At 36.4% G+C, this 23,117-nt stretch overlaps 1 protein-coding gene across 7 annotated transcripts in view; it reads left to right on the top strand.

Annotated features, from left to right (window-relative positions):
- The window catches only part of FOXP2 (forkhead box P2), a 662,372-nt gene that overhangs the window by 206,154 nt on the left and 433,101 nt on the right, over positions 1-23,117 (top strand). For all 7 annotated transcript variants that reach the window (XM_059885450.1, XM_059885445.1, XM_059885448.1 and 4 more), the window contains one exon: positions 11,140-11,230. The gene's annotated coding sequence lies outside the window, so the exon portion shown is untranslated. The remainder of the gene's footprint in view (positions 1-11,139; positions 11,231-23,117) is intronic.

The following is a 23,117-nucleotide window of genomic DNA, read 5'->3' as shown; positions in this document are numbered from 1 at the left end:
GGTTTCTCAAGAGACATGTAAGATTGTCTGCTATTCCCATATCTTTAAGATTTTCCAGTTTGCTGTGATCCACACACTCAAAGGTTTAAGCATAGTGATTCAACAAATGTTGGCAGTGTGATCTCTGGTTCCTCTGACTTTTCTAAACCCAGCTTGTATGCCTGAAAGTTCTCAGTTCACATACTGCTGATGCCTAGCTTGAAGGATTTTGAGCCTAACCTTGCTGGCCTGTGAAAAGAGGGCAATTGTACGGTAGTTTGAACATTCTTTGGCATTGCCCTTCTTTGGGGTTGGAATGAGAACTGACCTTTTTCATTCCTGTGGCCGCTGCTGAGTTTTCCAAATTTGCTGACATATTGAGTGCAGCACTTTAACAGTATCATCTTTTAGGATTTGAAATAGCTCAGCTGGAACTTCTTCACCTTCTCCTGTGTCTCCTGCATTGCAGGGAGATTCTTTACCACTGAGCTACTGGGAAAGCCTATTAAACTTAGTAACAATGTTAATAAAAATGATTATTGGTCAAAAGAAATTAGCATCCTTACTTTCTTATACAGGTAAAATGGAAAAGAGGAAATTACCAAAATAGGAAAAGATGAGCAAGAGAATAAAAGGAAACAGAGAAAAAAAGCACTTTGATACATTTTTCTAAGGCTTAGGCATCATACTATAATGAAGGAGTTGAAATCTGATCTATGTATTGTTCTTTATAATCTGAGTGTGTTTAAACCTGCTTTACTAATTCTAGTAGTAGCTTTTTTCTTTCTCATTTTCCTCTAAAGTCTTATACTTGGTCAAGAACAACAATGAAAACTAAAATGGTTTTTGAAGAAATTCTCTTTTATTAACTTTGTGGTTTATTTTTTGAACTCCCACTGAGCACGTACCTCTGTAGAACTAATTAAAGTCAACTCTAGCTTATGTTTGAACCCAAGAGCTTGTTTTCAATCTATTACCTATGGTTGTAAAAGTTTTTGAATTTGGGGTCAGAATTTGTGCTTTATTGCCCGAAGTGCTTTTTTTCCTTCTCCAGTTTTTGATATTTTACTGTATTAGTCATGGTATTTAGAGTACTGTGTGGTTTTTGTCTTCCACAACCTATTAGAAATAGTAGACAGTATTTATGTTATTTTGGAGATGTGTTGTTCAGTTTGACTTATAGCAGCATATATATGCATGCTTATGATTTATATGGCTTTAATAATTCTAATTAAATAATTGATAATTATTACAATAAAATAGCTCCAACTTATAAAGGTATGTCATGTAAAAAGTGAGTTATATTCACTTGATAAGATCATTTTTTAACTTTCAATGTCATCAAAATTATTTACTACCAGTAATTTTTTTCTTAAAACATAGAGAAAAAAAATAAATATAACCAAAAGCCTTCAGCTTTTAGAATACAAGAATCGTTCTTTTTGTTACTTCAGGAGAAATTCAGTAGGTCATTTAATTCTGATTTGGACAGAGGTGTCACTTTCTCCTCCTGCCTCATAAATAATTATTTCCACATGGGCAATTGATGTTATACTTGGTATCACCCCATGCTTACTTTTACTTGCACAGTATCACATTTTAACTTAGAATCTATCTTTGGCTTTATGGAATATCATTCATTTGAAAGAATGCTTGACTTGTGCTTCAGCAGGCAATAGGGAGAGTACCTTTTATTTCTGTTGTCTCCAGTAGGTGATATACACCTGGTACTTAGTAGGTGTTCATTAATTGAAATGGGCTTCCTTGGTGGGTCAGTGGTAAATAATCCACCTGCCAGTGCAGGAGACAGATTTGATCCCTGGGTCAGGAAAATCCCCTGAAAAAGAAAATGGCAACCCACTCCAGTATTCTTGCCTGGTGAATCCCATGGACAGAGGAGTCTAGCAGGCTTCAGTCCATGGGTTCGCAAAGGAGTTGGATAGGACTTAGGGACTAACAAACAACAACAACATTTGCGGTGATTGAAAAGAAAGAACGTTTTCTATGCAATTAACCATTGCTGTTCAGTAGGTACAAAGTTTTGATTAGGCAAGATGAAAAGGTTCTAGAGAGCTGCTGTACAGCATTATGCCTACAGATCACTGTATTATGTACTTAGAAATTGCTTGAGGCAAGATTTCATGCTAAATATTCTTCCTATGATAAAGAAAGAGACACTGATGTATAGAACAGTCTTATGGACTCTGTGGGAGAGGGAGAGGGTGGGAAGATTTGGGAGAATGGCAATGAAACATGTAAAATATCATGTAGGAAACGAGTTGCCAGTCCAGGTTCGATGCACGATGCTGGATGCTTGGGGCTGGTGCACTGGGACGGCCCAGAGGGATGGTATGGGGAGGGAGGAGGGAGGAGGGTTCGGGATGGGGAACACATGTATACCTGTGGCGGATTCATTTTGATATTTGGCAAAACTAATACAGTTATGTAAAGTTTAAAAATAAAATAAAATTAGAAAGAAAAAAAAAAGAAAAGCAATATGAAGTTTCCTCAAAAAATTAAAAAAAAAAAAAGAATAGAAACAAATGAAATTTGATTTCAAAGTGTATTTATTTATTTGTTTAAATATGGTCATGCATTTTTACAGTTTCACCAGCCAGCTCTGACTTTTGCCCTGAATGAGGTCTAAGAGAGCAGAATCCTGTATGTAACTGACCTAGCATTACTTCTTCCTTTAATGGCTGCTTATTCACCTTCCACCTAACCAGTAGGGTTTGTCTACTCATTGATTTAAGTTTAATTTTTATATTACCTATCTGACTGAATCTTCTACTAAAATATAGATATTTTAAATTCAAAGCTAGAAACAGATTTGTTAATGTGAAGAGTGACGAAAAGTAATATTGTCCTAACTTTGAATTAGTATGTTTTGAACTGTGCCCATAATATCAGCAAAGTTAATATTCATTGTGATTTGAGTTACTTTCAAAGTGAACTTTTTAATCTCAGTTCAACTCCTATGACTATATCTCCTTAATGGTTTGATTGGGATATGGTGGCGCCTGGAGCACTATTTGCTTCACTTTCTTAGATCCAGATGCTATTAACCAAGAAATGGGTCAATCAAACCAGAATAAATCTTGCAGAGACCCCATTCTGCTAAGATGATGCTTTAATTATTTATGCATTGTGGCCAAAAGATATTGAATATAAGTTTTGATAATTAAAACACCTCTTCTTTGCAATTCTGAAGGAACTCTTCTTATTTTGTGCTGTATAGAGATGACAGAAGAATAAGTTGAAAACCAAACTCATGTGATAAATCTCATGTAGATTACCTATAATTAGTATTTATGTGTATATGTTTATATGCTCAATAGCTTTGCATTATATGCAATCATCACTTAAGTATGGCTCGAGTATTATGCAGAGAGTCAGACATGATTGAGCGACTAAGCACAGCATGTACCTATCCAGTTCCATGTTGATTGATCAATAGATTAATAGATCCATTTAACAAACATTTATCTAGTGCCTACTATTTGTCAATCAAAGGTTTAGATTTATTGGGCTCAAAAGTGAATTAAACAGACAAAAACATTCCTTTTCTTATGGAGTTCATAATAATCACAGTTAGGATACTAATTGTAGCAAGCTCTCTATATTTCTTTTGGAGGTTTCATAGCGTTTAGCCTTTGCAGAACCAGCTTTAAAAAATCCTAACTATTTTCTTTCTTGATAATTGCAACATCTGTACAAAATGATAAAGATATGATGCTCCTATCATGTAAATGCCTGATGCAAAAGAAAAAAAAAAGAAATACCTTTTGCAAAGCACGTCCCAAACCCTTCGTAAATGTTGGTGGGAATGGAATAACTCAAAGAATATGGACTGCCTTCTAAATAAGTTTAAAAAAATCTTTCCCTATTTATCAGAAGCTTGTTATTGTTTCTCTTATTCTATTTGCATACATCCCCATTGCCCAACGACTAGAATTAAGCCTACAAATTTGTTGCTCTGTTGGGGTTTGATTATTTTCTTGTCACTGAAATGTTGATTATGCTATCAATCTTTGTGACCAATGTTTATTTGTGTTCTCAGATTTGACTGTAGTTAGCTAGCAATGACACCCCACTCCAGTACTCTTGCCTGGAAAATCCCATGGACGGAGGAGCCTGGTGGGCTACAGTCCATGGGGTCTCGAAGCGTTGGACATGACTGAATGACTTCACTTTCACTTTTCACTTTCATGCATTGGAGAAGGAAATGGCAACCCACTCCAGCGTTCTTGCCTGGAGAATCCCAGGGACGGGGGAGCCTGGTGGGCTGCCATCTATGGGGTCGCACAGAGTCGGACTCTACTGAAGCGACTTAGCTGTAGCAGCAGCAGCAGCAGCTAGTTTGAGATAAAATAATCCTTAAGTTTCACTATTCTCTAAGAAGACCTATGCTGAATTTTCAAAGATATAATTATATCTTATGAAAACAGTATGTAAAATGTTAGTGTAATTTTTACTTTTGAACATCAATTACACATTATGACCTATATGAAAATGTATTTTATTTATTTATTTCAGATTTTAGTGTATTTTGCCAAATCACAACATTCACTAAACAAATATTTTGTATTATGCTTAAGCTTTGCACAAGGTAATTTTTTTTTTCTTTTCTGTTTGGAAATGATTAAATGGTAGTATTTCTTTTAGGACATATCTTCATTGTTGTTAATTAAAAGACAGAGTAGAAACAAAGAGTTCCAAGTAACATGTTAAGAAAACAAATCTCTTTCTTGAGTATCAGGGAGTTCCTGGTGGGGGGAGGGAAAGACAAGAAAATTAAACTACCTAGTATGGCAACCCACTCCATTGTTCTTGCCTGGAGAATCCCAGGGATGGGGGAGCCTGGTGGGCTGCCGTCTATGGGGTCGCACAGAGTCGGACACGACTGAAGTGACTTAGCAGTAGCAGCAGTAATTGTTCACTTTATTTACTACAGTCCCTTAAAAGAAAAGAGTTTAAACTCTCTGGGAATGCTTGAATTATGCTCTCCTCTCCTACAACAGCAATCCTTAAATAAATATATAATCCAATTTAAAAGGCTAAAAGAAATAGACAAGGGAGTATTTGTAAATGTGAACTTTCATTCAGAACATCTTTGAACACCTCAGCTTAAATTGAATCCTGCCCTTGTGTGTGTAAACATATGTGCGTGCATACATATGTGCGTGCCATGTTGCTCAGCACCCTGAAATCATAAATACTCCCCATTATACTGCACACTTCATGAGAGCAGAGTTATGGCTTATTTCAGAGCGTGGCCAGTGCCTGACATACAGTCAGCAGCGAATCCACGTGTGTGACTGTGAGAGAATTCTTACTTGTCTCTTTGGTTCTGCTCTTGCCTTCTCCGATTTCTTAGTTTTCTTTACTGGCTTAAGGTTTTTTTTAAAATTAACATTTATTTTTAATTCAGCTTTTCCCCCCTAATCTAAGTGATCATTTGGTATATAAGTGATCACTGTGATCAATATTCAATGACTTAAAAAAATTTTTTTTCTTGAGGTTTAAGTTACTAAAATAAGATGTGCTTATTTAAATAAAACCTATATGTTACAATCTTGATATGTTTTTTATTTTTAAAATTAGCTTCTTGCTTTATCTTTTTTATTTAAAATGAACTTTGGTTAAAGAAATACATGTGCTGAGTTTAAAAAACAAATAAAACAGAAGGTTTATTATAGTGAAAAATAGCAGATGTCTGCCTTGCACCTTCCCACTGTCCAGTCCATCTATACAGAAGGAACACATTTCGGGTTATTTATAACCATAATTATAAATGACATGCTTATTGACATTACTTGATTTATCTATTTTAAACATCAATTTTGGTTAATGAAAATGGAGAAATTAATGGGAGAGAATGGCATATCAATAAAAAAGTGAAATAAAAACTAAGCTGATGGATGCTACAGTAGAACTCTACATAAGTGTTTTGGGTCCATAAAAAACAGGTTGGCACTTTAGGTCAATGGCACCCCACTCCAGTACTCTTGCCTGGAAAATCCCATGGATGGAGGAGCCTGGTGGGCTGCAGTCCATGGGGTCGCTAAGAGTCAGACACTGAGCGACTTCACTTTCACTTTTCACTTTCATGCTTTGGAGAAGGAAATGGCAACCCACTCCAGTGTTCTTGCCTGGAGAATCCCAGGGATGGGGGAGCCTGGTGGGCTGCTGTCTATGGGGTCGCACAGAGTCGGACATGACTGAAGTGACTTAGCAGCAGCAGCAGCAGCAGACTCCTTTTAAGAATAGATGTTGTTTAGCTTCCACCAGCAGTAAACAACAGAGCTCATCTTTCTGTATTCTTGACAACACCGAGTAGAATCCAGTATTCATATTTATGCTATTCTGATGATGTAAGTGGTATATCATTTTAATCTGCATCTTCCTGATAAGTGATTTTGAGCATTTTAAACTACTTGAGAGCTGTTCTGGCTTCCCCTTCTAAGGCAGTGCCATTTCAAGTTTTTACTTATTTTTCTATTAGTTTCTTCTGAGTATTCTAATATTGATTCTTTGTTGGCATTAGGTCTTCTCTCAGTTTATCTATGATGTCAGGTGAAACAGAACTGGACCCTATTATCCTCCCCCCATATCTTCTGCCTGTCTTTTGTCTGTGGAAAACTTTTGTCAAAGAATAAGTTTAATTAGAAAAATGAGAACATGTGGAAACAAAGGAAAGCAATCAAAGGAAACCAAATAATGTACTCATTAAGTATAGTCAGGGACCTTTAATTCCTTCTACAGGGCTATAGATAACATTCTGAACCTTATCCAATGAGCTGTCTTATAGATACTAAAACACTAGGTGGAAGAAGTTAACTATATGATGACCAGACTGTTCCCATGACATGTGGTGCTGGTGGTTTAGTCGCTAAGTCATGTCTGACTCTGGCTATTCCATCGACTGCAGCCCACCAGGGTCCTCTATCCATGGGATTTCCCAGGCAAGAATACTGGAATAGGTTGCCATTTCTTTCTCAAACCCACAGCAAAGCTACTACAATTCCAAGAATTGATCACAAAGAAATGGAAACAACTGGATCCTGGAATTGATAATTAACTTTATCTAAAACAATTGAGATGACAGTAGTCAGACCACTGATGACCAATTTGAAGATGCCTGTGAGATGACTGCTGTTTCTGCATCTAGTCCCCCTGCCACACTTCTGTCTATAAAAGCTCTTGCCCCACTGGTTGCCAGTGCAGGGGGAGTTGTCCTTTGGACAGACATCTGCCCTCCCTCCCCAGTTGCCAGCATATGAAATAAAGCAAACTTTCCTTTCCACCAACCTGACCTATTAATTGGCTTTTGAGCAGCAAACAGCCAGACCTCACACAGCTTTTGGCAACATTCAGTTCAGTTCAGTTCAGTTGCTCAGTCGTGTCCGACTCTTTGCGACCCCATGAATCACAGCACACCAGACCTCCCTGTCCATCACCAACTCCCGGAGTTCACTCAGACTCACGTCCATTGAGTTAGTGATGCCATCCAGCCATCTCATCCTCTGTCGTCCCCTTCTCCTCCTGCCCCCAATCCCTCCCAGCATCAGAGTCTTTTCCAATGAGTCAGCTCTTTGCATGAGGTGGCCAAAGTATTGGAGTTTCAGCTTCAGCATCATTCCTTCCAAAGAAATCCCAGGGCTGATCTCCTTCAGAATGGACTGGTTGGATCTCCTTGTAGTCCAAGGGACTCGCAAGGGTCTTCTCCAACACCACAGTTCAAAAGCATCAATTCTTCAGCTCTCAGCTTTCTTCACAGTCCAACTCTCACATCCATACATGACCACAGGAAAAACCATAGCCTTGACTAGACGGACCTTTGTTGGCAGAGTAATGTCTCTGCTTTTGAATATGCTATCTAGGTTGGTCATAGCTTTTCTTCCAAGGAGTAAGCGTCTTTTAATTTCATGGCGGCAGTCACCATCTGAGTGATTTTGGAGCCCCCCAAAATAAAGTCTGACACTGTTTCCACTGTTTCCCCATCTATTTCCCATGAAGTGATGGGACCGGATGCCATGATCTTTGTTTTCTGAATGTTGAGCTTTAAGCCAACTTTTTCACTCACCACTTTCACTTTCAAGAGGCTTTTTAGTTCCTCTTCACTTTCTGCCATTAGTCACTGAAAAATTCTAATCTTAGCTTAGTAAAAGTCATTAATTTTATGGCTCATTATTTATGTTTTGTTTCAGAATTGCCTTTTACTTCTAATTTTCAAAAAACTCACCTGAATATTTTCTATTAGCTTTGAAAAGATAATTTTCACATTTTAAAATTGTTTGTGTGCATGTGTGCTTAGTTGCTCAGTTTTGTCCGACTCTTTGCGACCCCATGGACTGTAGCCTGCCAGGCTCCTCTGTTCATGGGATTCTCCAGGCAAGATTAACTGGAGTCCGTAGCCATCACCTTCTCCAGGGGATCTCCCCAACCTGGGGATCAAATCCTGCATTGCAGGTGGATTCTTTACCATCTGAGCCACCAAGCTCTTTAATCTAGTTAAATTTCAAATTTATGTTTGGTGTAAAATAAGGAGCTAAGTTTTTGCCATATTCTGAGACTATTTTCCTTTCTCTATACAATGAGTCAGCACCAACCTTTTCTTTTACTTTTGATATCATCTTTATCATACATAAAGTTATCATTGACCTGTGAATTTATTTCTGAAATCTGTATCTCTGTATCTGTCCCTGAATTTGTTGTGTATCCTAATATTTGATAGAGTGAGATCCTTCTCTTTGCCCTTCATTTTTTAACTTAACTTTGATAATAATAGACATTTTATAACATACTTTAAAATGGATTTTTAGATTTTATTTGAAAATCTAGAATTTATAGGTTGATTTAGGAAAAATTGATATTTCTGAATATGGGGAAGTGAAAAATAAGTCAGTATGGAATTAGAAAACAATTTAGGCTGCTACATTTTCATAAGAAATTTTTTTTTTTTTTTTTTTTTGGTGGCACGTAGCAGGAAAGAAATGATTGGGGAAGAAAGATTAGCATAAGTAAAGTCAAGGGTAGAGTCTGCTGCTATGCAAAGTTTTGTCATTGAGAGAAATATGGAGAACAGAAGCAACAGAGAGAGAATGCTAGAATGTTAAGAACAGGAGTTTGAATTACCTATATTTTTGTAACTTTGAGTTATGTAATACTTAAGATTAAAACAGTGGTTTCAAGTTATGCTTTGCAGTATATATCTAAGCTTCCTAGAACACCCCCAGGGTAACTGGTGAAAGAATAATGGTGGTACTGAGTATTTGGGATCCTGATTCAGTCAGAATGTTTCATTTTTATCTGCTTAATTAATTGACCTCTCACCAAGGTTCCATTGGAAGAAAGGATTTTTCAGCCAAAAGTGTTTGGAAATGACTTAAATAAAATTACTGAAATGCCTAAATGTTCAGTGAGCATGGTATATGATGTCATCCATCATTTTCAGTGCCTGTGGAAGCACTGCTAATTGAACACGGTACTCTTTCCTGTTGCAGACTTAGGTTCAGTCTCCTTGCAGCTTTTCATGTGGTCCCTAGCAATCAGAGTTGCATGTTTCTTTCCCTTTCTCCCTTGCTTTTCACTTTTCTTTCTTCAGCTACTTGTAAAGCCTCCTCAGATAACCACTTTGCCTTCTTGCTTTTCTTTTTCTTTAGGATAGTTTTGTTGGCAGCCTCCTGTATAATATTATGGACCTCCGTCCATAGTTCTCCAGGCACAGTGTTGACTACATCTAATACCTTCAACCTATTTGTCACCTCCACTGCATATTCATAAGGGATTTGATTTAAGTCATACCTGGCTGGCCTAGTGGTTTTCCCTGCTTTCTTTAGTTAAGCTTGAATTTTGCCATGAGAACCTGATGGTCTGAGCCACAGTTAGCTCCAGGTCTTGTTTTTGCTGACTGTATACAGCTTCTCCATCTTCGGCTACACGAATGTAGTCAATTTGATTTTGGTATTGACCATTTGGTGATGTCCATGTGTAAAGTCATCTCTTGTGTTGCTGAGAAAGGGTACTTGCTATGACCAGTACATTCTCTAGCAGAATTCTGTTCGTCTTTGTGCTGCTTCATTTTGTTCTCCTAGGCCAAACTTGTCTGTTACTCCAGATATCTCTTGACTTCCTGCTTTTGCATTCCAATCCCCAATGATGAATAGAACATCTTTTTTTGGTGTTAGTTCTAGAAGTCTTCTAGGTCTTCGTAGAACTGATTAGCTTCTTCACTAACTGTGGTAGGGGCATACACTTGAATTATTCTAATGTTGCATGGCTTGCCTTGGAAATGAACCAAGTTCATTCTTTAATTTTTGAGGTTGCACCCAAGTACTGCATTTCAGACTCTTGTTGATTATGAGAGCTACTCCATTTCATCTATGGGATTCTGGCCCACAGTGGTAGATACAATAGTCATCTGAATTAAATTTGCCCATTCCTGTCAATTTTAGTTCACTGATTCCTAAGATGTCAATGTTTATTCTTACCATCTCTTGCTTGACCACTCACAACTTACCTTGAATCATGAATCTAACATTCCAGGTTCCTATGCAGTACTGTTTTTCTCATCATCAGATTTTTCTTTCATCACCAGACACATCCACAACTGAACATCATTTTGGCTTTGGCCCGGCTGCTTCATTCTTTCTGGAGCTATTAGTAGTTCTTCTCCACTCTTCCCTAGTAGCATATCAAACACCTTCTGACCTGGGAGAAGAAATGCTTACTATTAATTTGTTAATTGTGGAAAGACCTACAAAACTCATTAAGTATGTGTTGAAGAGGCAATTGAAATCAGTCATGTTTTCATTTGCGAACCTTGAGACATAAATAATTTTATTCTTATAAATTACAAAATTTAATCATCAAAAGTTTAAACCTGGAAAATCAGTATAAGAATGGGAAGTAAAATCTGTTTCTTGAAAGTGTGCTTAGTGCTGTCCTATGGTCCTTGCTTTGTACCAAACAGTGGCTTTAAAGTTTTCCAAAATGTAGGAAAGCAATTTTATACACGTTTGAAGATTCCCAAAGCAAAGAATGCTTTATACTTACCTTTAGGTTTAGTATGTTTTATGGTGAAATCATTGAACTAATTGGGACATAAATGAAAACTTAATTTTCAAAGCAGTGACAATTGTTTGTCTCTATTAACAGGGCTGCTCTAATGTGATACTGGAATTGAATTTACCTAGGGCTCCATATCAAGGTTGACTTGCAAGTCTTATTGAAGATCTGAGAGAAATAGGTAAGTGGCCTTTTGGTGATAAGTCTCTTTCATTCATTGTGGTTAATTATGTTTTTCTAAGGTTTATTTTGTCCTTTAAGTTTTTGGTTAAGTATCTTTGCTCAAAGGTTAAAAAACAAAACAAAACAAAACAAAACAAAAACAGTGAACCATAGAGACATATCATGCATGGCAATAGGAGTTTTTAATCACTGTTTATTCTCTTGGGCTTTTTATTTCATTTCTTATTGTGCTCCTTCTTCCTTTTAAACCTGATCTCACTTTGTCTTTTGAAAATTAACACAAATATATGAAGAATGTGAATTTGATTTTGAATTATTGGGAATAAATGATTAGACAAGAGAAGCACTTGAAGTATTTTCTGTTACCACTATGCTGGCCTATTTATACTGATGTTTTCAGTACTATTTTATTAAGATCCAGTTGATACTTAGGAGAATCTAGAACTGTCAGAAACTAGGGAGAATAGCATACTGCTGCTGCTGCGTCACTTTAGTCGTGTCCGACTCTGTGCGACCCCATAGACGACAGCCCACTAGGCTCCTCTGTCCCTGGGATTCTCCAGGCAAGAACACTGGAGTGGGTTGCCATTTCCTTCTCCATTGCATGAAAGTGAAAAGTGAAAGTGAAGTCACTCAGTCGTGTCCGACTCCTAGCGACCCCATGGACTGCAGCCTACCAGGCTCCTCCGTCCATGGGATTTTCCAGGCAAAAATACTGGAGTGGGGTGCCATTGCCTTCTCCGGAATAGCATACTACTAATGATTTTTTCTTGAAAGTTTGATTTTTTTAAATAAACTCCTGAGATCTAGCAAGTCAGCTATTTAGAAATCATTTATTTTTTTTAGTGTTATACTTCTTTCAATATAATGGTAGTTTTCCTTGATATTTACAGTGCCACTTTAGAGAACTTGAACTCCATTGTTTGTTACAAAGCAAGGACCACAGAGATAGTATGAGTTGCAGTTCCAAGAGATGCAGATTCTATCTCCCACTCTTACGCTATAATGTCTCTGTGAAATTAGTGTTTCAGTGTCATTTCTTGACTATGGTATCAGTCAAGCAGTTATGTTATAGGGGGCCAAAGTTGTAATTATATAGTTACAAAAAGAAAACTGAAAAAAAAATTCCAGATGAGTTGTTTACATCATTTCCCTCTCTAGTCTTTACCCCCAGAGAAAGGGGAACCCTGATGCTCTGACTTCTTAAAATTATGATTTTTTCTTGCCCATGCTACATCAGACTTCTTTATCAAGTGGGTTCACCAAAAATGTAAGATGGGTCTCAAGGATCCTCGCTGTGATGCCTAAATTGCTGTAGCCATTTCTAAAACTTAATCTAGATAGATGCTTATCTTCCCTGAGAGAATTTTGTCAAGGTACTTGAATCATGTAGTCAGTTATTTCTTAGGTACTGGTGCTGTTTTGCCTGTGGAATTTTGCTTGTTTTGTCCCAACTTTATAATTCTGTCAGACATACAAACAAAATCATTTCAGTTCAGTTGCTCAGTCGTGTCTGACTCTTTGCGACCCCATGGACTGCAGCATGCCAGGCTTCCCAGTTCATCACCAACTCCTGGAGCTTGCTCAAACTCATGTCCATCAAGTCAGTGATGCCATCCAACCATCTCATCCTCTGTCGTCCCATGGAAGTCCCAAAAACAAAAAGAATGAATCCACATGTATTTAGCATTTAAAAACTTGGAAACATTTTGATAACTTTTTACTTCATTTTACTTTTTCATTAAACTCATTAATTTTACTGTTGCATTTTTTATGATTTAAGTAAGGTGGCCATTATTATTCATTATTTAGTAAGTGGAGAAACTAAAAGTTTTGGCAAAGAATTTCAAGGACTTGGAAAAAATGGTGTAGATTATTGTGATATTATAGTTGATAATAAATAATTATGTGTTATTAGAATTCAGATCTGCTTACACCCAATCTTTTTTTTCTTCTGTGTTATTTATTCTTACCATAGATAATGGTTATGTTGATATAGCCTGTCATTGTAAGACCTTTAATATAAATTCTCATTTGTGGAGTAGTAATAGGACATTTGTTTTAGTAATAGCAGGGGAATTTTAGATTTATGAGTAGGAGTTACCTGACAGTGAACATCATGGAACCATGAAAGAAATGACTTTTAGAAAACAGAGAGTCTTTTTCTCAGAAGGGTACATAATTGTGTGTGTATTAAAATGCACAGCTATTTTCAAGAAATACTCATTTTCTTCTTTCATTTCCACTGTTCCATTCCTTTCCCTCCAGAAATCCCTAAAGTGAATATTTGTTTTCAAACGATTATCCCCATTTTACCTCTCATAGAAGTTTGCAGAACCTGAACTAGATTATACAAAATAGGAACTAAAATATTCTACATAGCTTCCAACTAAGATTGTGTATATGGGTAAATGGTTACTTAAAGTGTGTATGTGTACATGTGTATTTTACTTCATAATATTTACAGTTATTTCCAGAGTTTCTATTGTAAGAGTATTAAATTCAAATAAAAGATCAGTTTTAGTTATTTCAGTGGAGTAGAAAAAACTTCATTCACATACTTATACATATTGCTGTAAGTTTCACAAATTATAAAAATTAAGCATCATACCTGACAAAATATTTGCTCTAATTTTCAAATTATTAAAAAATAAATGAACTATGCAGGAAGATGATTTGGCTAAGGAGGGGCTGGACAAGCGATTCAAATATGTGGTGTGCACACATTTTTTGGTAAAATGAAACAGACTGAATAAAACTGTAAATACAGAGGCTGTAGCATATCACTGTTGAGAATGTAAGCTTGGGAATCATATTACTTAGATTTGAATTATGGTTCAAAAACAAACCTACCATATGTGAAACCTTAGGTCATTTAAACTCTCTAACTCTTAATTTCTGAATCTAGAAAAAAGAGATAATAGTGCCTATTTCTTAGAGTTGATTTAAGGACTAAATGTGTAAATACATATAAAGAGAATAGTAATCTTTTTTTTTTTTTTTAAAGTTAGTTTTATTTTGTTCCCTATTAACGTGAGTCTCAAAGTTTGACTGTATTTTCCAGGGCACCTGATCAGTGTCCTGACTAGCATTCTAACTTTGGTCCGTGAAATGGTAAAAAGGAGTTAATTTGTAAATGTGCATTCTGTGATTTTGTTAGCATGTGTATGAATTTTTGATAGCTGTATACTAATATTTTAAAGCTTAAAATGGCATACATTTATTATATTAACAATTTCCATGGGTCAGGAGTCCAGGCATGGCTTAGCTCAGTATCTTACAAGGCTACAATCAAAATATTGGCTAGACTGCATTTTCCTTTGGAGTTCAGGGTCTTCTTCCAAACTTACTGGGCGTTGGCCAAATCCATTTCATTGCTTTTATGGGACTGAGATCCACAGGTCCAGGAGGTTATCCACAGTTCTCATCGATGTGACCCTCTCCATATACAGTTCACATAATAGTAGCTTGCATCTTTAAAATTAGTAGGAGAGTTTCTACTAAATGTTAGAAAAATAGAGTTATATATCTATGTGTGTGGGTATATATTAACGTAAGCATTGAAATAGCATCCCATAACCTTTGCCAGATTCTGTTAGCAGCAAGTCATAGTCCTGCCTGCATGCAAGGGGAGGGACTTATATAGGGCATAAACCTGGGAACCACCCTAAAGTTTATCTGCCACAGCATGTTAGATTTCTTAATTTAAAATTACTTTAAACTATCATTTTATTTTTTTAAATTATGTAAGGTTTTCCTCAGTTCTGCTTATAGTATAAGTTTCAACGGGCCATTCCTTTCTGCCTAATATTGAGCCATTATTTTTTTTTTAATTTTTTTTTTTAAATTTTATTTTATTTTTAAACTTTACAATATTGTATTAGTTTTGCCAAATATCGAAATGGATCCACCACAGGTATACATGTGTTCCCCATCCTGAACCCTCCTCCCTCCTCCCTCCCCATACCATCCCTCTGGGTCGTCCCAGTGCACCAGCCACAAGCATCCAGTATCGTGCATCGAACCTGGACTGGCAACTTGTTTCATACATGATATTACACATGTTTCAATGCCATTCTCCCAAATCTTCCCACCTTCTCCCTCTCCAACAGAGTCCATAAGACTGTTTTATACATCAGTGTCTCTTTTGCTGTCTCGTACACAGAGTTATTGTTACCATCTGATCCATTATTTTAAGCTGGCTAACCACCAGACTAAAACAGCATTCCCTGGTGCTCTGACAAAACCCTAGTATCCAACATTTTCTCCTCATCACACTGATATGTGTACCTTGAACTTGCCTTACACTTGCCCACATCTTTGTCAGTGTATATCCTATTGTTTCTTTTCCCTTGTCTTCTGTAAATGTAAAGCCCATTTACATCTTTGCCTCTTCCCTTACACTTGCCCTGTTTCTTTCCTCCTTTTTAGCCAACTCAGGACTTTTCCTGATAGTATCGTGTGTGTATCACCTGTAGCCTGGCATATAATCGTATCTTAAGAAACATTCACTAAATATTTGAAAAGTGAAAGTGAAAGTTAACTCAGTCAGGACTGACTCTTTGTGACACCATAAACTGTATAGCCCTCCAGGCTCCTCTGATCATGGGATTTCCCAGGCAAGAAAGGAAGCTCAAATATATGAAATACCTCCTTAATTCAGAACAGTGGTCAGTTTGAGAATCATATTTTAAAGGATGGTTTTTATAAATTATGTGCTCTTACACTGACTCAGTAATCTGAAATGTATCTCAGATCTTAAGTGTAATCTTAAGTGTATCTCAGTAATCTTAAGTGTATCTCTTAAATAACCTTTAGGAATCCAGTACAACTTGTATGTTTGAAACTGCACATGGGAAGAATGTGAATCTTGGGGTCCAGAGGGTGAGCTGTGATAGGCAGCCTTTAAGATGGTCCTTAATGATCACCATCTCCTGGTTTTCATACAACTGTATTTTTCCCTCCCACATGTACCTTGTGTCTTGTGGCCAGTTGACTAGACTATGGTACAAGTAATAATATATTGCTTTTCAGATTGGGTTATACAAGATACTAGGACATCTGTTTGGGGTGTTCTTTCTTGTTTCCATTTTTTTTTCTCTCTCTCTTTTTTTCTCTTTGCCCCCTCCCTTCTTCCTTCCCCTTTCCCTTCTCTCTTTCTCTCTCAGACTCATGACTTGCTCTAGGGGAGGATAGCTGACTTGGTGAGACCCATGTGGTGAGGAACTGTTCCCTCTGTCCAGTAGACAGGGAGGAACTATCAGTAACTGCATCTTCTTGAGGAAGCCTGAGCCTAAACCACCTAGCTGAACTACTCCTGGATTCCTGATCCTCAGAAACCGTTTGACATAATATTTTTTTTTTTTTGTCCAAAGCTGCTAAATTTGGAGGTAATTTGTTATGTAACAGTAGATAATTAATATATTATATACTACCCCTGAAAATTATTTCCACAAACTTCATTACTATTCTGGACTTTGCAGGAAATACAAAGATTAATACACTATACAGGTATACTGAATATGTGGTCTCTAAAGTAAGTGTCATGGGGAAGGCATGCATGTTTATGAGAAAGTGGGCTTAAGTGAGAAGAAAATGTGACATGTTTAGATTTCACCTGGAATACTGATTTTATAATATGAAGAGGGCTGTTCTAGTCTCCTGCTCATTGAGTACATCAGTGTTGGAGTGTCAGGACTGGGTAGATCTGGGTGCTAGTCTGGTGCTGATTCTCTTTTAGAACAGCTGTTTGAAATAGTTAAAAAACAAACAAGCAAACAAAAAAATAACAACAAAAAAACTCTTACCTTTACAGAGTCTGAGCTTTTAGAATCTATTCTACTAATCTATCGTACTAGTTTTCCATCGTTCTCCTTTAACGTCTTTATAGAGTTGTGAAGAAAGCATCTAGATATATGTACACATATTTGGGGTTCATTGCTTTGAAATGTTTAAGTTAGAAAAATAATTCATTCAGTCTCCAGGAAAATGAGTTGAGAAGTATGTATCAGCAAGTAGTAGAACAAATTTTTGTATAAATTCACATTAAACTGTCATTCCAAATTTTCTTCCTACCGATTATACTGTAATGATAGAACCTGGGTAAAAATACAGCATTATATATATTTTTTAAATTTTTATTTATTTTTTATTTCAAGGATAATTACTTTATAGAATTTTGTTGTTTTCTGTCCAACACCAACATGAATCAGCCATAGCTGTACATGTGTCCCCTCCCTTTGGACCCTCCCTCTCATCTCTGTTCCCATCCCACCCCTCTAGGTTGATACAGAGCCCCTGTTTGAGTTCCCTGAGACATGCAGCAAATTCCCATTGGCTATCTATTTTACATATGGTAATGTAAGTTTGCATGCTACTCTGTCTATACATCTCACCCTGTCCTCCCCTCTCCCCATGTCCCTAAGTCTGTTCTCTATGTCTGTTTCTCCCATTGCTGCCTTGCAAATAAATTCATCAAGTATCATCTTTCTAGATTCCATAAATATGCATTAGTATATGATATTTATCTTTCTCTTTCTGACTGCCTTTACTCTGTATAATAGGCTCTAGGTTAATCCACCTCATTAGACCTGACTCAGATGTGTTCCTTTTTATGGCTGAGTAATATTCCATTATGCATATGTACCACGACTTTTTTATCCATTCATTTGTTGATGGACATCTAGGTTGCTTCCATGTTATAGCTATTGTAAATAGTGTTGCAATGAACATTGGGGTACATGTATCTTTTTCAATTTTGGTTTCCTCAGGGTATATGACTTAGAATGGGATGGCTAGGTCATATGGTGGTTTTATTCCTAGTTTTTATTTTTATTTTTTTTAAATTTTATTTTATTTTTAAACTTTACATAATTGTATTAGTTTTGCCAAATATCAAAATGAATCCGCCACAGGTATACATGTGTTCCCCATCCTGAACCCTCCTCCCTCCTCCCTCCCCATACCATCCCTCTGGGTCGTCCCAGTGCACTAGCCCCAAGCATCCAGTATCCTGCATTGAAGCTGGACTGGCAATTCATTTCTTACATGATATTTTACATGTTTCAATGCCATTCTCCCAAATCTTCCCACCCTCTCCCTCTCCCACAGAGTCCATAAGACTGTTCTATACATCAGTGTCTCTTTTGCTGTCTCGTACACCGGGTTATTGTTACCATCTTTCTAAATTCCATATATATGCATTAGTATACTGTATTTATGTTTTTCCTTCTGGCTTACTTCACTCTGTATAATAGGCTCCAGTTTCATCCACCTCATTAGAACTGATTCAAATGTATTCTTTTTAATGGCTGAGTAATACTCCATTGTGTATATGTACCACTGCTTTCTTATCCATTCATCTGCTGATGGACATCTAGGTTGCTTCCATGTCCTGGCTATTATAAACAGTGCTGCGATGAACATTGGGGTACACGTGTCTCTTTCAATTCTGGTTTCCTCAGTGTGTATGCCCAGCAGTGGGATTGCTGGATCATAAGGCAGTTCTATTTCCAGTTTTTTAAGGAATCTCCACACTGTTCTCCATAGTGGCTGTACTAGTTTGCATCCCCACCAACAGTGTAAGAGGGTTCCCTTTTCTCCACACCCTCTCCAGCATTTATTATTTGTAGACTTTTGGATCGCAGCCATTCTGACTGGTGTGAAATGGTACCTCATAGTGGTTTTGATTTGCATTTCTCTGATAATGAGTGATGTTGAGCATCTTTTCATGCGTTTGTTAGCCATCTGTATGTCTTCTTTGGAGAAATGTCTATTTAATTCTTTGGCCCATTTTTTCATTGGGTCGTTTATTTTTCTGGAATTGAGCTGTAGGAGTTGCTTATATATTTTTGAGATTAGTTGTTTGTCAGTTGCTTCATTTGCTATTATTTTCTCCCATTCTGAAGGCTGTCTTTTCACCTTGCTAATAGTTTCCTTTGATGTGCAGAAGCTTTTAAGGTTAATTAGGTCCCATTTGTTTATTTTTGATTTTATTTCCAATATTCTGGGAGGTGGGTCATAGAGGATCCTGCTGTGCTGTATGTCAGAGAGTGTTTTGCCTATGTTCTCCTCTAGGAGTTTTATAGTTTCTGGTCTTACATTTAGATCTTTAATCCATTTTGAGTTTATTTGTGTGTGTGGTGTTAGAAAGTGGCCTAGTTTCATTCTTTTACAAGTGGTTGACCAGATTTCCCAGCACCACTTGTTAAAGAGATTGTCTTTAATCCATTTTAAAGGAATCTCCATACTGTCTTCCATAGTGGCTGGATCAGTTTACATTCCCACCAACAGTGCAAGAGGATTCCCTTTTCTTCACACCCTCTCCAGCATTTATCATTTATAGACTTTTTGATGATGGCCATTCTGACTGGTGTGAGATGATTTTTCATTGTAGTTTTGATTTGCATTTCTCTAATAATGAGCAATATTGAGCATCTTTTCATGTGTTTGTTAGCCATCTCTATGTATTCTTTGGAGAAATGTCTGAAAGTGCAGCATTATATTTTTTACAAAGGGAAAAATTGAAACTGGTTCCTGTAAAAAAAGGAGAGTTTACATTTGTAATATCAAATTTATGGCCTGGAGTGATCCACTAGTAAAATTTTTGGTACCATTATACAAAATCTGGCCTGCTTTTCACTTCAACTGAACATTAAACATTTTTAATGGTCTTATTTGCTGGGAAGAGCACCATTACAATAATTTGCTTTTTACAGCCTGTATCAAATATGAACCACCATCACTTATTACAAAGTTTGTGCTTTGGGAGGCATTTTCATGACATCTAACAGTACTGCCCAATATTTCTTGGAATTAGTCTTTAATCATATCATTTTCCAAAATAAGTTGTTGCTCATACTTACTGATTGTTTTGTGGTTAAACTCTAATCCACCAACTATATTTAAAATGTCATACAAATTTATAAGGAAAGATCCACTGAAACTACTGTTACATTAGTAATTGCATGAAAATGTTATAGAACTGCTATGCAGCTTGAGTGTTTTCAGTTTTTTTTTTTTTCCCCCTCTACGATATCCAGGGGGTGAATATGAAACTTCATTTTTAACTATTGGCATTTCAAGTTTTTACTATTATCTGCTGGAATACAAAGAACTGTTACTGTAGGTGTCAGGTAAAATAAAGATAGAGCCTGAAGCCTACTTTAGCTGTTAGCCTTATTAAGGAGTTCTTCATGTGTTGAATCCAGCACCTGGTCTCGTGTAAGCTATGCTGTGAGAGCCTGGGGAGAGCTTTCTTTCTCTTTACTTTGGCTTTATTAAGACTCTGTCACATTTTCACTGTTGCCCTACCTTATCTAACTTTCTAGCTACAACTCACAGGACAGTAGGTCTAATATAGATTGACGCCTTTGTCTGAAGACTGATTGAAACTTGTGTCTTAGAGTTGCTAATGCTCACTGAACCATTTTATTGAAGATAAAGTAAATAAAATAGATTGCCATATGAGAATTCTCTGAAATCAAATGGAATAATTTGGCAGGTTTAAGCCCATGAAGAAGGCAAAGCAGTGAAACAGATGTGAATACTTTTTATGCTCAGTATATCAAGGGGAAAATATTCTTGTTATATTGGGCCTAAATTTTCATTCTTACTCATACAATTAAATGTTAAGCGTAAGTCTCAATTGGCCTATTATTTTTGGTCTTAAACAAGGGGTCCTCTGTATGAAAGTAATATGAATAATAACTTTTAAGACTATAATATTGTGATGATTTTTTTCTTTGTCTTTTTCTCACACTTAAGCACATGAATCAGTAGCCTTAGAGAATTTAATAAACAACACAAATGAATGAATTTGATAAAATGCACTCTAGAATCTTAAGGTTGGAAAATAATAGTTCAGTTCAGTCGCTCAGTCGTGTCCGACTCTTTGCGACCCCATGAATTGCAGCACGCCAGGCCTCCCTGTCCATCACCAACTCCCAGAGTTCATCCAAACCCACGTCCATCGAGTCGGTGATGCCATCCAGCCATCTCATCCTCTGTCGTCCCCTTTTCCTCCTGCCCCCAACCCCTCCCAGCATCAGAATCTTTTCCAATGAGTCAACTCTTTGCAAGAGGTGGCCAAAGTACTGGAGTTTCAGGCAAATAATAGTAAACCTTACTAAAAGATGCTACCAATCTTGAGCATTTTATTCATTAGTTAAGAGTGTATGTTCACATGAGAACAGCCTTTTTGGAAAACTGTCCTGTGATTTTTTTTTTCTCCTTTGAATATGTGTTAGGTTTATATTAATAATTTTAAAATATTTGTTTTGTATATATTTTCATCTGAAATAATCTTGGGGAGGGAAAAAAGAAGCTGAAGTATCCTCAGCATCTAGAATTCCATGAGATTTTAATGAAAATAGCATACGATACCATGATAAAATGTATTGACATATTTAATTTGTAAAACACAAGGATCTGAGCACTTGTGTGAAGACGTGGAAAATCTGATGGAGGGAAATGAAGATCTCTTATTTGATTGCCTGGGTCAGATTAAAAGTAAATATTTATAGAAGAAAGATCAATAAAAGCATTTTGTTAGAAAAGTTTCTGAACTTGCTAATTAAAGACAGCGTTTCTCTTCAACCTTGTAAAGAAACTGTCACATTAATACTTTCTTCTGTAATTTCTTTTGTGGTTTCTCCATATTCAAGATAACTTCAGTTTATGCCCTTCTTAAATATTTAGTTCATTTAAAAATTTTTTGCTAATACATTTCATTCATTTGTTTCTCAGGTAATGATTCATGCTTAATTTTAGTTATAGCCATTAAGCACATGTTTTTTCTTGTCTCTGGGTACCCAGTAATTTTTTCAGTTCTCACAACCATGCCATAATGATTTCAACTGTCATCAGTTAGATGCAAAGTATATATGACACTCTCATATTAGCAATAAACCATCTTAAAGAAGTCTTTGACACTCTTTGACTTTTTAATTAATATTGCCAATTAAGAACTGCTATAATCTTAACCATAAATTTGACCCTTTTTCTTCTATAGGGTTCAGTCAGGGTTCAGGGTGACTCTGATACTGTGCAAGGCTGAATAGGAATAAACATATTTCATGTTCCCTTGTGAGTGAGCTCAAAGAGAAGTTATTGCATTTCAGTTTTCCTTGTATATTACAGCTAAAAATATAATCATTTGCTAATGATTATTAAATAATTTTAGATTCTTTAGAGTTTTATATTATATGTGCCCTTATATTTTGTATTTGTTTTCTTCATTGTTATAGTATGTGCATATTTCTCTCTGATTAACCAGAAATGTTAAAGTTCATTGCTCTATCCAGAACTACATCTCGTTTACTCTAGACTCCAACCATTTATCTCCTTTGACATTTTGATTTTCAATATGAACTTGTCTTCAAAAAATCATGTGTAGATAAGTTTTTTTGAAATGAGAGCATTATGCTGAGACTCTGAGAAACCTTTAGTCCCTTTCAAATATATTCTAGACATTTAGCTACATGCCAAACTGCAAACTGTAATAAAGAAGTGTATTTAGTGAGTCTGTTTCTGATCCCACCCTTGATTTTGTTATGCCCTACATTCTCTCTAGTCACCCTTTGTTCCTTTGCATTTAATTCTACTTTTCAAGTTCTGATCAACATCCCAAAGAATGGATATTTCCCCTCATCTCTAGGACCTAGCATTTGTATACTTCTCTGTGGGCTTCCAACTGATTTTAGAGTCAGCTCATGGAAGGTCATTAAAAGGGTGGGGTTATCACTCATTACTGAATGGCAGTATTTGAAAAGTTAAAACATTTGTGAATTGTGTGTTAGGAAGCAGAGATAAGTTTCTGAGGCAGGTGATTAGTAGAAGTTGATCCATAACTTACTCTTATTGAGTTGTAACTCTAAATTTCAATT

Source organism: Bos taurus, chromosome 4 (genome assembly GCF_002263795.3).
Source record: "Bos taurus isolate L1 Dominette 01449 registration number 42190680 breed Hereford chromosome 4, ARS-UCD2.0, whole genome shotgun sequence".
Taxonomy (NCBI): domain Eukaryota; kingdom Metazoa; phylum Chordata; class Mammalia; order Artiodactyla; family Bovidae; genus Bos; species Bos taurus.
This window is presented reverse-complemented; position numbering and strand designations above follow the sequence as displayed.